General features: G+C 35.7%; 1 pseudogene; it reads right to left on the bottom strand.

The window, feature by feature from the left end:
* Positions 1-230: 230 nt before the first annotated feature.
* Positions 231-14,374, bottom strand: LOC107406187 (probable LRR receptor-like serine/threonine-protein kinase At1g07650; annotated as a pseudogene).

Raw genomic sequence — 14,374 nt, 5'->3', positions numbered from 1 at the left:
ACTAATGATTCAAGCCCTCAATATAATATATCTTTGAGTATTGCAGATAGCTCAATTAATTAGGAAAGGAAAAAAAAAAAACAAAAGGAGAAGAAATATTGATTTTTGTAAAAGTTAAGGGCATATCTCGTGGAGCCTTATTGATTTTACTAAACCGTTTATAACAACTTTTTAGGCTCCGGAAATTAATGACATCTAAAATTTCTTCTGCTGCCTTCTTTATATTGGGGTGAGGAACAATTTTTACATTATTATATATACACATATAAAAAATTCAAGGTCTTGATAGTCTCAGTTTCGAAAAGAATTCTTGTTATGCATGTATATTTTATATATTTCATTATCTTACAAGTACTATGCATGTTTATCATGAGCTATAAAAGGTGTACATAAATAAGCTAATTGCTATTTGGTGGATAGAGATCCTTCGAAGATGTAGAAGAAGAACCAATCCAAGTGGAAGCTGATGAAGAAATGAGGCTTTGAGATTCAGTAGTTGAGCTATTGTGCAAGTTTGGAGAAAACTGGCTTCTTGGGGATGTTAACCATTGTTGATCACCATTAGAAATATCTCTAACCAATTCACTAACATAGCTTCTACCTTCAAGCATGCTCACTACTGCAGACATGATTGGTCTAAGTGTCGGTGATGGACTTAAGCACAACAGAGCTACTTCAAGCATTCTAACTGCCTCTTCCTTGTTGAAATCATTTCCCAACTTTGGATCCACTAACTCCATTAATTTCCCTCTTTGTCATAAAAGAAAGGCCTGGAAAGGATGACAGTAAAAACAAAATCAGAAGAAATAAAAGGCATAGATAAGATGACAACAATATCATGCATCTTCCAGTTTCTTATTTAGTTTCGATTAATTGTGATGAACAAGACAATCAATGCTGCTTACAAACCTGGTAACGTTCTCTTCTCTCTTATCTAGATTTCTTTTTTCTTTTTTCTTTTCCCCTAAAAAAAAACAAAGAAAAAAAAGAACGACAAAGAGCTAATCTCATATCTATAGAATGACATTTGTTTTAATTCCATTTCTAGTTATCAAGTCAAATACTATAAGACAAACTAAGCAAGATGACCATTTGAATGAATGTCATAAAATTATGTGCTAACTTATAGTATGGTTACATGTAATTGAAAGTTTCAGTAGCAGCGATGTATCTTACCCACTCCACAAGGAATACATAATTTTCATCATCTGCTAGAAATTTCATGCTGTTCTTCCCGGCAACAATTTCCAATGCAACTACACCAAAGCTGTAGACATCTGCTTTGTACGTTAGTTGACCCCATAATGCATATTCTGGAGCCATGTATCCTCTGCACAATATAAATTGTTACCACCTAGCAAGTAATTAATTAGTAACAAAATGAAGGATGGATATTTCCTCTTACATCTCCATCCCAGCCCCAAAAATTGCCCCTTTCCCTGCCTCATCCTTCATTGCAAAAGGAAAAGGGGCAGGGGAGCACAGGGGAATCCCCAGCAATCAGCAAACAAGTTCCTCATCCCTGCCCCCATCCCATTTCATTTCACACAAGTCTTACCGGTGACTATGCACATGCTATATCACCTAGTATAGGAAGCAAGCACAATTGGTTTATTTTTATGTTGACTGCAACTATAAAGGAGAAGAAAGAGTGGAAATTACAAATTGGTAAAATTTAAATATGGAACTGTAATTGTTATGTTTGAACTGCACTTTGCAGATGACAAAAGAAAAAAACATGTGACTATATGCAAACAGAATAGTTGAAAGCAGGTAAAAAGAGTATAAAACGAAATTAAAATAATTAAAAATGAATTTAGAAAGAAGAAAGAGTAACTCACGCAGTTCCAGCAATTCTAGTGCTAATTATATTTGTCTTCTCCTCTTCATCAAGCTTCGCCAAACCAAAATCTGAGATCTTAGGGTTAAGGTCCCCATCAAGTAATATATTTGTAGCTTTGATGTCTCTATGAACAACTCTCAGTATTGATTCCTCATGCAAGAAAGTGAGACCTTTTGCAATGCCTATACATATTTTTTGCCTTGTAGGCCAGTCCAAATTTAAGGAGCCATCCTCTCGACCTAAAATAAACACTTTTTCCAATCAAAAAATTAAATTGTGCTAGTTCTCAATATTACACCATTTTTGGACATTTGGTTCATATTTTTATCATGGAAGCACATCTCAAAATCTATGGTATAAATGAATAAGCTTACCAAATAAAGCCCGGGCAAGACTGTTGTTTTCCATGTATTCGTAGACCAATAACATGATAAATATCAATGCCGACTTAGCTCCCTAGAAGAATCTAGAGTTATCTTGTTTTTTCTTTAAAAATGGAGAACAACTAGTGCCTTGGAAGTGGTGAGAAAAATATCTATAATTAAATATTTCTAGAAGTATCTACAACCTACTTTCTCTTCTATAAATAGGTGATGATGTATGAGTTAGGTGTCATGTCCAATAGCAATAGAAAAAGAGAGAGTGCTGTACGTGTGAGTGAGAGTGTGTGTCCTTTGAGTGAGAAGAGTGTGAAAAGGTGTTTTGTGTCCTAGTGTAAGTCAAAAATCAAGTGAGTGTGAGTGTGTTAGTGTGTGTTGCTCATTTGTGTGAGTGAGTGTGTTGCTTTCTTTATACGTGAGAGTGTACCAATTGTTTTATATTAATAAAAATCAATTTTCTTGGTTTCTCCTTTAGTCCTCTGTCTCCAACATTTTTGGTATCAGAGCCTAGTTGGTCCAAGTTCGACTTTGTGGGAGCTTCTTGTTCGTGGTCATGCAGTCAAGACTAAGTTTACGTAGTGCTGCGGGAATTTTCAGCAACCATAATGGGAGACCTTCAAGTTGGTGGAGGTATTAAGAAGCTCAACAGTCAGAGTTACGGCACGTGGTCAACGTGCATGAAGTCATATTTGAAAGGCCAAGATCTCTGGGAGATCATAGCTGGCAGTGAAGTCGAGCAACCACAAGATGCTGAGGCTTTGAAGAAGTGGAATATTAAAGCTGGTAAGGCAATGTTTGCCCTTAAATCTACAGTTGAAGAAGAGATGTTGGAGTACATACGGGATACTGAAGTGCCAAAAGAGGCCTGGGACACGTTTGCAAGACTCTTCTCAAGGAAGAACGACACAAGGTTGCAGCTTCTCGAGAGTGAATTGTTGTCAACAACACAGCACGACATGACAATCCAGAAATATTTCAACAAGGTAAAAACTCTTAGTCGCGAAATTACTGAGTTAGATCCTAGTTCTCCTATTACAGAATCTAGAATGAGGAGAATAATTTTACATGGGTTGAGACCCGAATTTAAAGGATTTATTTTAGCCATTCAAGGTTGGCCAGTCCAACCTTCATTGATTGAATTAGAAAATTTACTTATTGATCAAGAAAATATGATCAAACAAATGGCTGGGGTCTCACTAAAGAGCGATGAAGAAGCGCTCTTTAGCGGCAGAAGAAAAGGCCGACCCAAACAACAAAAATTTAATAAGGTAAATCAACATGGAGAAGATTTTAGAGGAGAACAAAGGAATAATAGAAATAGACAACAATTTTTAGAAAATAAAAGAAATAATGGACGATTTTTTGAAAATAAAAGAGATGATGGAAGATGCTTCAACTGTGGAAGAAAAGGACATTATATTAAAAACTGTAGACTAAGGAAGAAATTTACAGAAAGTAATATAGTTATCCCAAAGCCTCAAAATAATATAAGTGAAGATGAATGGGATGTTGAAGCATCTTTGGCTACTGCTGAGCTCATGGATGGCTCAAGTTCAATGCAAGAAAGGGAAACGGCACTCGCAGTGGTTATCCCTAGACGCATTGATTATAAAAATGATTGGATTATAGACTCTGGAAGTTCAAATCATATGACGGGAGATAAAAAGAAGCTGCAAAGCATGACAGAGTATAAAGGAGGGCGTATGGTGGTGACGGCAAATGACTCAAGATTGCCGATAGCTCACGTTGGTAAGGCAGCAATCATGCCTCGTTTTAGTTGCCATCAAGTTCAACTGCAAGATGTCTATCATGTGCCAGGAATGAAGAAGAATTTGCTGTCAGTAGCTCAACTAACATCTTCAGGAAATTATGTATTGTTTGGACCTAAGGATGTTAAGGTGTATCGAGACCTTAAAATCTCTGGTACACCAACAATGAAGGGGTGGCGATTGGAATCTATCTATGTGATGTCAGCAGAGTCTGCCTACGTAAACAAGACAAGAAGGAACGAGACATCAGACCTTTGGCACGCACGGTTAGGACATGTCAGCTACAAAAAGTTGAAGGTGATGATGAAAACGTCAATGCTCAAGGGTCTTCCCCAACTCGATGTCGGTGTCGACACAATCTGTGCAGGGTGTCAATACGGCAAAGCACATCAACTACCATTTGAAGATTCAAAGTTCCAAGCAAAAGAGCCTCTGCAACTCATTCACTCTGATGTCTTCGGGCGTATCAAGCAGTCATCAGTGGGAGGCATGCATTATATGGTGACATTCATTGACGATTTTTCAAGGTACGTCTAGGTTTTCTTTATGAAAGAAAAATCTGAGACCTTTTCAAAATTTAAGCAATTTAAGGAAAAAGTAGAAAGAGAATTAGGCAAAAGGATACAATGCCTACGCACAGATAATGGGGGAGAATATACCTCAAGAGAATTTATACAATATTTAAGAGAATACAAAATAAGACATCAATTGACATGTCCAAATACTCCGCAACAAAATGGTATTGCGGAAAGAATGAACCGACATCTTGCAGAAACATGTCGGAGCATGCTACATGCAAAAAATGTTCCAGGAAGATTTTGGGCTGAGTGCATGAATACAGCAGCTCATGTGATTAATAGGCTCCCTCAAGCAAAGTTAGGATTCCTCTCACCCTTTGAAAAACTATAGAACATAAAACCCACAGTAAGCCACTTTCGAATATTTGGCTGTGTTTGCTATGTGTTTGTGCCTTCTCACTTACGCATGAAGTTTGATAAGAAGGCAATAAGATGCATTTTTGTCGGATATGATAGCCAAAGAAAAGGGTGGAGATGTTGTGACCCTAATACTGGACGATGTTATACTTCACGAAATGTGGTGTTCGATGAAGCATCTTCTTGGTGGGCACCTCAAAATACAGAGTTGCCTAATTCAAAGGAGATTGAGGTCAAGCTGCAACAAAATATGGGGGAGCAAGAATATGAAGCATGCCAGCCAACAAATGAAGGAGAAGACGAGCCGACTGTAGCAGATGAGCCTACGATATCATCTCAAAGTCCCTGGCGGTTTGGTGTACATCAAGGAATACCAGAGAACATCGGGTCAAATCTTCAACAAAATGACGAAGAGACAACTCCACAACCAAGAAGATCAAGCAGACAACGAAGACCAAATCCCAGGTACGCTAATGTAGTAATAACAGAAATGGAGGATATAAAAGAACCTACATCATATGAAGAAGCATCTAAATATCATGAATGGAGAAAGGCTATGGAAGAAGAAATTTCTGCATTAAATCAAAATCAAACTTGGGATTTGGTGCCTAAACCTAAAACTGTAAAACCCATATCCTGTAAATGGGTTTACAAGATAAAAACTCATCATGATGGATCAATTGAAAGATATAAAGCTCGTTTAGTCGCACGAGGATTCTCACAGCAATATGGACTAGACTATGATGAGACGTTTAGTCCAGTAGCAAAGATCACTACCGTACGTGTTCTACTAGCACTTGCAGCAAGTAAAGACTGGAAGCTGTGGCAGATGGACGTGAAGAATGCCTTCTTGAATGGAGATCTAGACAGAGAAATTTATATGATACAGCCAAAGGGTTTTGAAAGAAAAACTAATCCAGAGTACGTGTGCAAGCTAAGGAAGGCACTTTATGGTCTAAAACAAGCTCCGCGGGCATGGTACGGTAAGATTGCAGAGTTCCTTCTTCAAAGTGGATATATAGTATCTTCAAAGTGGAACAAAACTAGCAGTAGTGCTAGTATATGTGGATGATTTAATTATCACAGGAGATCATGAAGATGAAATCTCTCAAACAAAGAGAAATTTATCAGTTCGCTTCCAGATGAAGGAACTTGGGGAGCTCAAGCACTTCCTTGGACTCGAAGTTGACCGAACAGAGAAAGGTTTATTTCTTGGTCAACAAAAGTATGCAAAGAATCTATTACAAAAATTTGGAATGTTGGACTGCAAACCAATATCAACTCCAATGGAGGTGAATGCTAAGCTCTCTGCATATGAAGGAAAAGACTTGGAGGATGCTACTATGTACCAACAATTGGTAGGAAGTCTTATCTATTTAACACTGACGCGGCTAGATATTTCATTTGCAGTTGGAGTTGTAAGTCGGTATATGCAAAGTCCAAAGAAACCTCACTTGGAAGCAGTCCGACGAATATTAAGGTACGTTAAAGGCACTATAAACTTGGGGCTTCTATATAAAAGAGGAGAGGAATGCAAGTTGGTTGGTTACTGTGATGCCGACTATGCTGGAGATCATGATACACGACGATCGACTACTGGATATATATTCAGCCTTGGTTCAGGAGCAGTATCTTGGTGCAGTAAAAGACAACCAACTGTGTCTCTGTCAACTACAGAAGCAGAATATAGAGCAGCTGCTATGACAGGCCAAGAAGGTATGTGGTTAAGACAACTACTTAAAGATTTACATCAACAAGTTGACTATGCAGTTTCTCTCCATTGTGATAACCAATCAGCAATACAATTGGCGGAAAATCCGGTATTTCATGTAAGGACAAAACATGTGGAGATACATTATCATTTTATCAGAGAAAAAGTACTGCTAGAAGAAATTAAAATGCAGCACGTTAAAACAGAAGATCAAGCGGCAGACTTATTCACTAAAGCACTCAATATTACCAAGCTTACAAAGTTAAGAGAAATGCTCAACATGGTGAATAGAGAATCAATCAAGAGAGTCGACATTGAGGGGGAGTATTGATAAATATCAATGCCGACTTAGCTCCCTAGAAGAATCTAGAGTTATCTTGTTTTTTCTTTAAAAATGGAGAACAACTAGTGCCTTGGAAGTGGTGAGAAAAATATCTATAATTAAATATTTCTAGAAGTATCTACAACCTACTTTCTCTTCTATAAATAGGTGATGATGTATGAGTTAGGTGTCATGTCCAATAGCAATAGAAAAAGAGAGAGTGCTGTACGTGTGAGTGAGAGTGTGTGTCCTTTGAGTGAGAAGAGTGTGAAAAGGTGTTTTGTGTCCTAGTGTAAGTCAAAAATCAAGTGAGTGTGAGTGTGTTAGTGTGTGTTGCTCATTTGTGTGAGTGAGTGTGTTGCTTTCTTTATACGTGAGAGTGTACCAATTGTTTTATATTAATAAAAATCAATTTTCTTGGTTTCTCCTTTAGTCCTCTGTCTCCAACATAACAACTGATTTCCTTCAATACAACATCCATATAATCTAACAAGATTTGGATGCTCTAAACCAGAAATCATGCCTATTTCAGTCACAAATTCACGATTTCCTTGCCTTGATTTTGAAGAAAGTTGCTTGACAGCAATTATGGTACTGTCTAACAATATACCCTGCACTGAAAATTTTGTTATAAATTTTTGTCATATATAAGGTATGCATCTATAAGTCAAGCTCAGCAAATAAAAAATAATAGATACAAAATAGAACCAAAAAAAAAAAACAATGACAGATATATCTAGTACCTTGTACACAGATCCAAATCCACCTTCCCCAATCTTGTTTTCGGGACTAAAATTGTTAGTAGCAGCTTTTATTTGTCTGAAGGTAAAAAATCCAGTTCGCAGATCTAAAACTCCCAAATCTATCCAATATAGAAATAAGTTGGGATGTAAATTAGTAAAACTTTATTCAGGTATAGTCTTCGAAAGTGTCTTGGACAGTTATATGTATATGTACATGCATAATTAAAAAAACCTTTTTTGCTTGATTTGCTTCTTTTCGAATAGCCTTTCCACCAAAGAACGCATAAAATTATGAAAATGAGACATAGCACCAAAATGGCTACTCCAACCGCAATAAGTGTCTTTGTTTTACCATCATCATGAGGCTCAAACTCTGCAAAAGTAATGAAGTTCAATTATTAACACATGTTTGAGTTGTACTATGCTATTTTCTTTTTTTTTTCTTTTTTTCTTTTTTCTTTTTTTTTTTGTAAGAGCACTAAGCTGCTGTTCTTCATGCATCAACATACCAACATATATACATATATACATATATACATATATATATATATATATATATATATGTTGATCGCTTAATCCATAAGGTTTTCTAGACAAAGTTAGCAGGAAAATGAATATAAAACGTCTGACTGGTTCATGTCATAAGTTGTGCATTAAACTATTATATTATTTTCTAAGAAATAACAAGAATATTACCAAACCAATTCTAAGCTAATGCTGATCATCGAAGTATGTCCATAACTTACCAGACTCCATAGAGATAGCTGATATAAGAGGACCATATATCCCTCTCGTTGGGGCTATTGTTGTTCCTTTACCAGACCAATGAAATCGAATCTCTAAAATTTTGTTTTTAACCTGTATTGCCTTAAACTCCTTAACAACTGCCTTATCAACCCCTTGTCCTTCTTGTTCAATGTCAAAATCCTTCAACTCCAGTTTCTCCTATAACAAGCTTGTTCAATCAAAATCTAACATATAAAAACACTAGAGCATTGATATATGATTCGAGCTTGTCATACCTGAATATAGATATCAAATATACGTCTTCCCAGACTGTAAAAGGACTTGTTATCTCTGATCATTATCTCTGAAAAGTGTAGTTTCACTGTGTAGTTTCCATTTACCAAGCAACGTGCAAAATATGTAAGAGAAAGAGGAGAAAGGCGTGCTCCAGTGTACAATTCCCAGTCCTTCATTCTGAGCATTGATACATTGCTTGTTTTGTAGTCACTTGGGGAGGTCTTTACATCCCAGAAATGTCCAGTGATACTAAATCCCCAACGACCATTTTCAATGACTAAATTTGCTGGAACCCCCTAGCTGTTGATGTAATAGCCCAGTACCACCCGCATCAAGATATTGTCCTCTTTGGCCCAGGGTTCACTCCCTCTCTCCCCCCCGGCCTCAAGGTTTTATCAAAACGCATCTTGAAGGGAGAGGTATCCACAACCTTATAAAGACCGCTTCGTGCCCCTCTCCAACCGATGTGGGATGTTACAATCCTCCTCCCTTAAGGTCCAGCGTCCTCACTGGCACACCGATCCGGGTCCGGCTCTGATACCACTGTAACAGTCCAGTACCACCCGCATCAAGATATTGTCCTCTTTGGCCCAAGGTTCACTCCCTCTCTCCCCCCCGGCCTCAAGGTTTTATCAAAACGCGTCTTGAAGGGAGAGGTATCCACAGTCTTATAAAGACCGCTTCGTGCCCCTCTCCAACTGATGTGGGATGTTACAGTTGATCCCCTTCATACTTGATACCTCCAATAGTGGTTTCCCCTCCACCACAGTTTATTTGTACTCATCTATTTAGAACCAGTATAAAAATAACATCTAAATTAATCATAAATTAGATTCAAATGAGAATGCTAAGAAGACAACTAAATGCTTTACCTCTTATCTAATCCTAAAAAATGTGTAGTTACCTCGTAAACAGTTATTCCTCTGGCATTTCCCAAGTATTCTAATTTAATTCAATTTCAAAAGAAGAATCTGGTTACGTAGACTAAAAATGGAAAAAAAATGAAAGCTTGAGTTGAGAGTTGAATCAGAAGCTTACGAGTTCTCTTGGGGAGAAAAGCTTCTAAACAAGTTCCTGAGTTTATTTCAAAAGAATTAGGAAGTAATTGAAGTCGAAAAACTCAAGTAGCTAGACTGATATACTAGGTGTGGATATAATATTCTTACAAGGATTGTTTACACGTGTAAATGTATCTCTCTGAAAAGTTATTATAGGAAAGATCATATTGGCTGCATACAAATATAAATTTCCCATTTCAACATCTTAATTAACCTCAAAAGTCAAAACAATTGCATCCAAAAGTAAATTATCATATGAAAGGATTTAAATGTGTATGAAATTTCTCATATGTAGCCATGACAGAAGTTGTAGAACAGAGCATATATAATGATCGAATATTATGATAAACCAAATTAGGGAACATACATTACTATGCTCAATTACATAGAAATGGAAAGTGAAAAAGAAAAATCTAAAGCAAATTTTGTTTGAATTAACATACTAGTCTTTATTCAAGATCCAATTTGGAATAGATCCACTAAGCTCGTTGCCTGTCAAATACCTGTTCATAAGAGTGAGAGCAATTTACTTGTGATCATTATTCTTCAAAATGTTGTATGGAAGTAAAAGAGAATTTTGAAAACAATTTTCAGGATAATTATTCATATATGAACGCTTTCCAATTTAGATACCTGGTGTCAAGATTCATACTATTATCTGAATTTCAATTTATGATATCCAATACGTTTATATACATTCCTCTACAGATTCATACAGACACCAATATATGCCAGGAAGGAAGCATCTTCACAACTTTAGCACTAATGAATTTAACTCAACGCTTACATTTTCTCCAATTTTACTAGATTTTTAAAGCTGTCTGGAATATTTCCTTCCAAAGTGTTGAAGCTTAGATCTCTGCAAAAAATAAAAAATAATTAAACAACTAAAGATAGTAGTTGAAACATTGAAACATTCTATCTGTGTTGGTTTTTAAACATAAAAGTTTAGTTTATTTCTAGACAACAGAATATTTACAGTATAAATAGCTATGTCATTCCAGATAAATCAGGGATTTCTCCAATTAGATTGCAGCTTCTCAACATCCTGTGCAAAAAATAAATTGTGTAATCTGAGTTGCTTTTAAATGTGGATCGTTATTTTAATTAATATTGCTCATGTAGCATTTATAATATTTCAACAACTTACAATCTTAACATCTTCGTCATATTTTGTAGGGGTGGGAATTTTGAACTTGTTCCATCATCTAAGTCACTAATCCTTCTGCAGTTAGTTGCATTATTAAGAATTACAATGATAAGTTTCTTACCTATGAAAGAACTTCAACTTTATAATAAATTAAAATCAAATGAAATCACAAAGTATGAGCCAAGAAAGAAATTACAGTTCTGTTAAATTATTCAGCAGAGATATACTTGGAGGAATGGGCCCTTTGAGACCACTAGCTTGAAGTTCTCTGTTACCAACACATTCATATAGATTTATTAGGTTAAATTTGTAAGCTTTAAGTACATTGAACAGACGTATAATGCATATAGCACATTATATAACTTACAGTAATTCAAGATTTGGCCAATTCTGGAAAATGTTGGGTATGCTTCCTGTGAAGTTATTGCTGCTAATTCTTCTGCATAAGTCCAGAATAGAAAAAATAATGAGTGCTGTATGCCTGCAGGAAAAATCTTAAAAAAAAAAAAAAAAAAAAAAAAAAAAAAAAAAAAGTGGGCTATGAACATCATACAATTCTTTTAACTTGGTCAAACTGGTAAGAGTAGTTAGCATTGAGAATGCTGCATTCATCAATAAGCAATTTTGATATTCCAATTTTAACCCATGTATAAATTGATTATTGAAATTGTTGGTTATGTGATTCAAAGAAGTCAAAGCTGGAGTTATTTTTCTGCATAGTTGCTGTCATCAAAACTATGTCGTTTCAACCTTATATCATTAAACAAAACTGTGAGTTTTGGCTTGGTGGTTTAAAGAGAAGCTGGCAGTCACGTAAAGGCTTTCCAAGAGTCCTAACAGCAATAGAGATATGCAGCAATAGTTTACAGCAGCAACAGTTCTGCAGCAGCAACAATTCTGCAGCAACCGTTTTCTTTGATGTTAATATAATTTAAGTTCTCTTTCTCTTTCCCTTTATGTTTTTTCTCTTTAGTATTCTCTTGGGTGAGAGTTGTGAGGGGAGAAAGGTTGTAAAAGGGGATTTTGGGTCTGGTATATGGGTTTTAGGTGGAGCTTCTAAAACAAAGAAAGAGAACTAGATAAGCTGTAAAACACATTCAGTTATAGTGCATTTGAACTCTTTGTGGAGCTCCGAGGACGTAGATTCAATCTTGAATCGAACCTCGTAAATTCTGTGGTGTTTTGATCTAGTTTATTATTTAATTTCTTGAATGTTTGTGTTGCTGAAATTGTAACAGAAATCATTAAAAAATAAAACTAGATATGAACCAACTTAAAGCATCATCAAAATAAATAAAGGAACTCACAGATGCTCCAAATTAGCCAATTTCCCAAGTTCAGGGGGGATAGTTCCAGAAAATAGGTTGTTCTCTATGCTCCTGAAAATATAGTTTTCTTAATAATTTCAGCAGGGCTAAACACTATAAGACTTCAAAAATGGTCCTGGAAAACATGAAATGGATAAGAAAGAGATATAGAAATATAGTATACAAATATGTCAGAGAGGTAAAAGTTCCCAAGTAGGCAGGGATTGGACCCGATAAGTTGTTCACAGCAACAGACCTGCAATTTACCAACTCATTCTATTGATTCAATGGAAAAACGATTATAGAATATTATGCAAACCTTGAGAAAAATTAAGAAAAAAGTTGATTACAGATGTTCCAACTTTGTTGAAGCTCATTCTTGTGGTATGATACCAGTAAGGAAGTTCCATGGAAAATCACTAGAAAGATGGCCAAAGTTTATTGAATTAGGTTCCAGGGGAATTGATACTCATGAAATGAATTGGAAGAAAGTAAAGTAATAAAATTGATACTCATGAAATGAATCGGAAGAAAGTAAAATAATATATAGATAAGTTAATGGCCTCACACGTTTTTGATGTGCGGTAACTTTGCAAGTGACTTTGGAAGCACACCAGAAAGATCTTGCTGTTGAAGTGATCTGTTTTGACATATATGGTAAGGCTGATCATAAATTTATATGTCTGAATTTTCTTTTGCAAAGAAGATTTATGTCTATATTGTAGTATGTATTCAAGACAATAGTAATGTAGTTTCAACAAAGCAAGGACTCAATTAAATGTTTAATTACATGACACTATTTTTTTATTATTATTTTTTAGAACAATTACACAATGTTGGTTTTGAAATCCACTAGAACCATTTTAGTCCCCAAATAACAAAGACTACCAAAAGTGGCCCTTTTATTCGCACCACATCTACAGCACTAAAGGCCAAGACAGATCACCTCTGGCCACTAGCCAGTTATTCCCACCACTGGTTTGGTTTCTAACCAGCAGCCCAGTAAGTTACAACAGATAAGGAAGCTAGCTTGGTCACCATTTCATCTTCCCACTGTTAAATCACCACAACTTCCAAGTTTTATATATTTTTATGAAATTTAAGAACTTAGTAATACACCCGCGCGCAAAAAAAAAAAAAAAAAAAAAAAAAAAAAAAAAAAAACAACCATTTTAAAGATTAAAGAAACGGAGAACAACCGCATCTCCAAGCGACTCAACTTGAAGAACCATCATAACCCGTATTAATACCCATCCTCTTCCACAACATGCCAAATTTCTACACCTCAATCCCCAAGGCAGATCAACTCCAATCTCCCTAGTTCATGTTGTACGAAATTGTCACTTGCTTCTATCTAATGTAGCTAGCTAACACAAGCATTATGAATGTACTTACATATTAACCACGTGACACACGCCGATACTGCAACTGCAATTGATCGTTAACCATTTGTTGCAAGGATTTACATTGAAATTCCAGTCTCTGATGTTCCCCATCTCCGCTTCTATTTCTTTTAAAGCTTTCACTGCATCCACAATCCCTTTTTTTTTTTTTTTTTCCTTTCTCTTTTTCAAAAATGTATTCTTTTATTTTTATTTTTTTTTCTGTACAATTAATATATAGCACACAAAATAGCTGGAGATTATATTTTATCAGTCAATCAGTCTAAACTTCGCCAGTTTTTCACTCTACTGGACTTGCAGATCATAATCCTGATTAAAGTTGCTCAATTTTATCCTACCATTTCATTAATTTTTCTGTCTATGTACAGTATTAAGTATACAAGGTAGAAGAAGAAAAATATATTTAGTAAAATATCATCCTATTTAAGACAGATGTTAAAGATCTTCACATTATATACTCCCTCTTTTTTTTTTTTTTCTTTTTTTCTGGGAACAAATTATTAAAGGAGAAAAAGGAGGAGTAGCTTGCTTCACCTTCATCGTCAGGAAGAAACCCGTTCTGTGCTTCAGCTTTGATTACTGCTAAAGAGAGCAATGTCATCAGCATAACAATGCCGGAAATTCTTGTCATCTTTGGGAATCCTCGACACATGATTGAGACCTGCTGATCATCCGCCACTCTGTTCATACATTTACATGTACATATCTATATATATATATATATATATAT

The sequence above is a fragment of the Ziziphus jujuba genome, chromosome 1 (genome assembly GCF_031755915.1).
Source record: "Ziziphus jujuba cultivar Dongzao chromosome 1, ASM3175591v1".
In the NCBI taxonomy this organism is placed as follows: Eukaryota; Viridiplantae; Streptophyta; class Magnoliopsida; order Rosales; family Rhamnaceae; genus Ziziphus; species Ziziphus jujuba.
The sequence above is the reverse complement of the archived record's forward strand: the minus strand, read 5'-3'. Positions and strand labels throughout refer to the sequence as shown.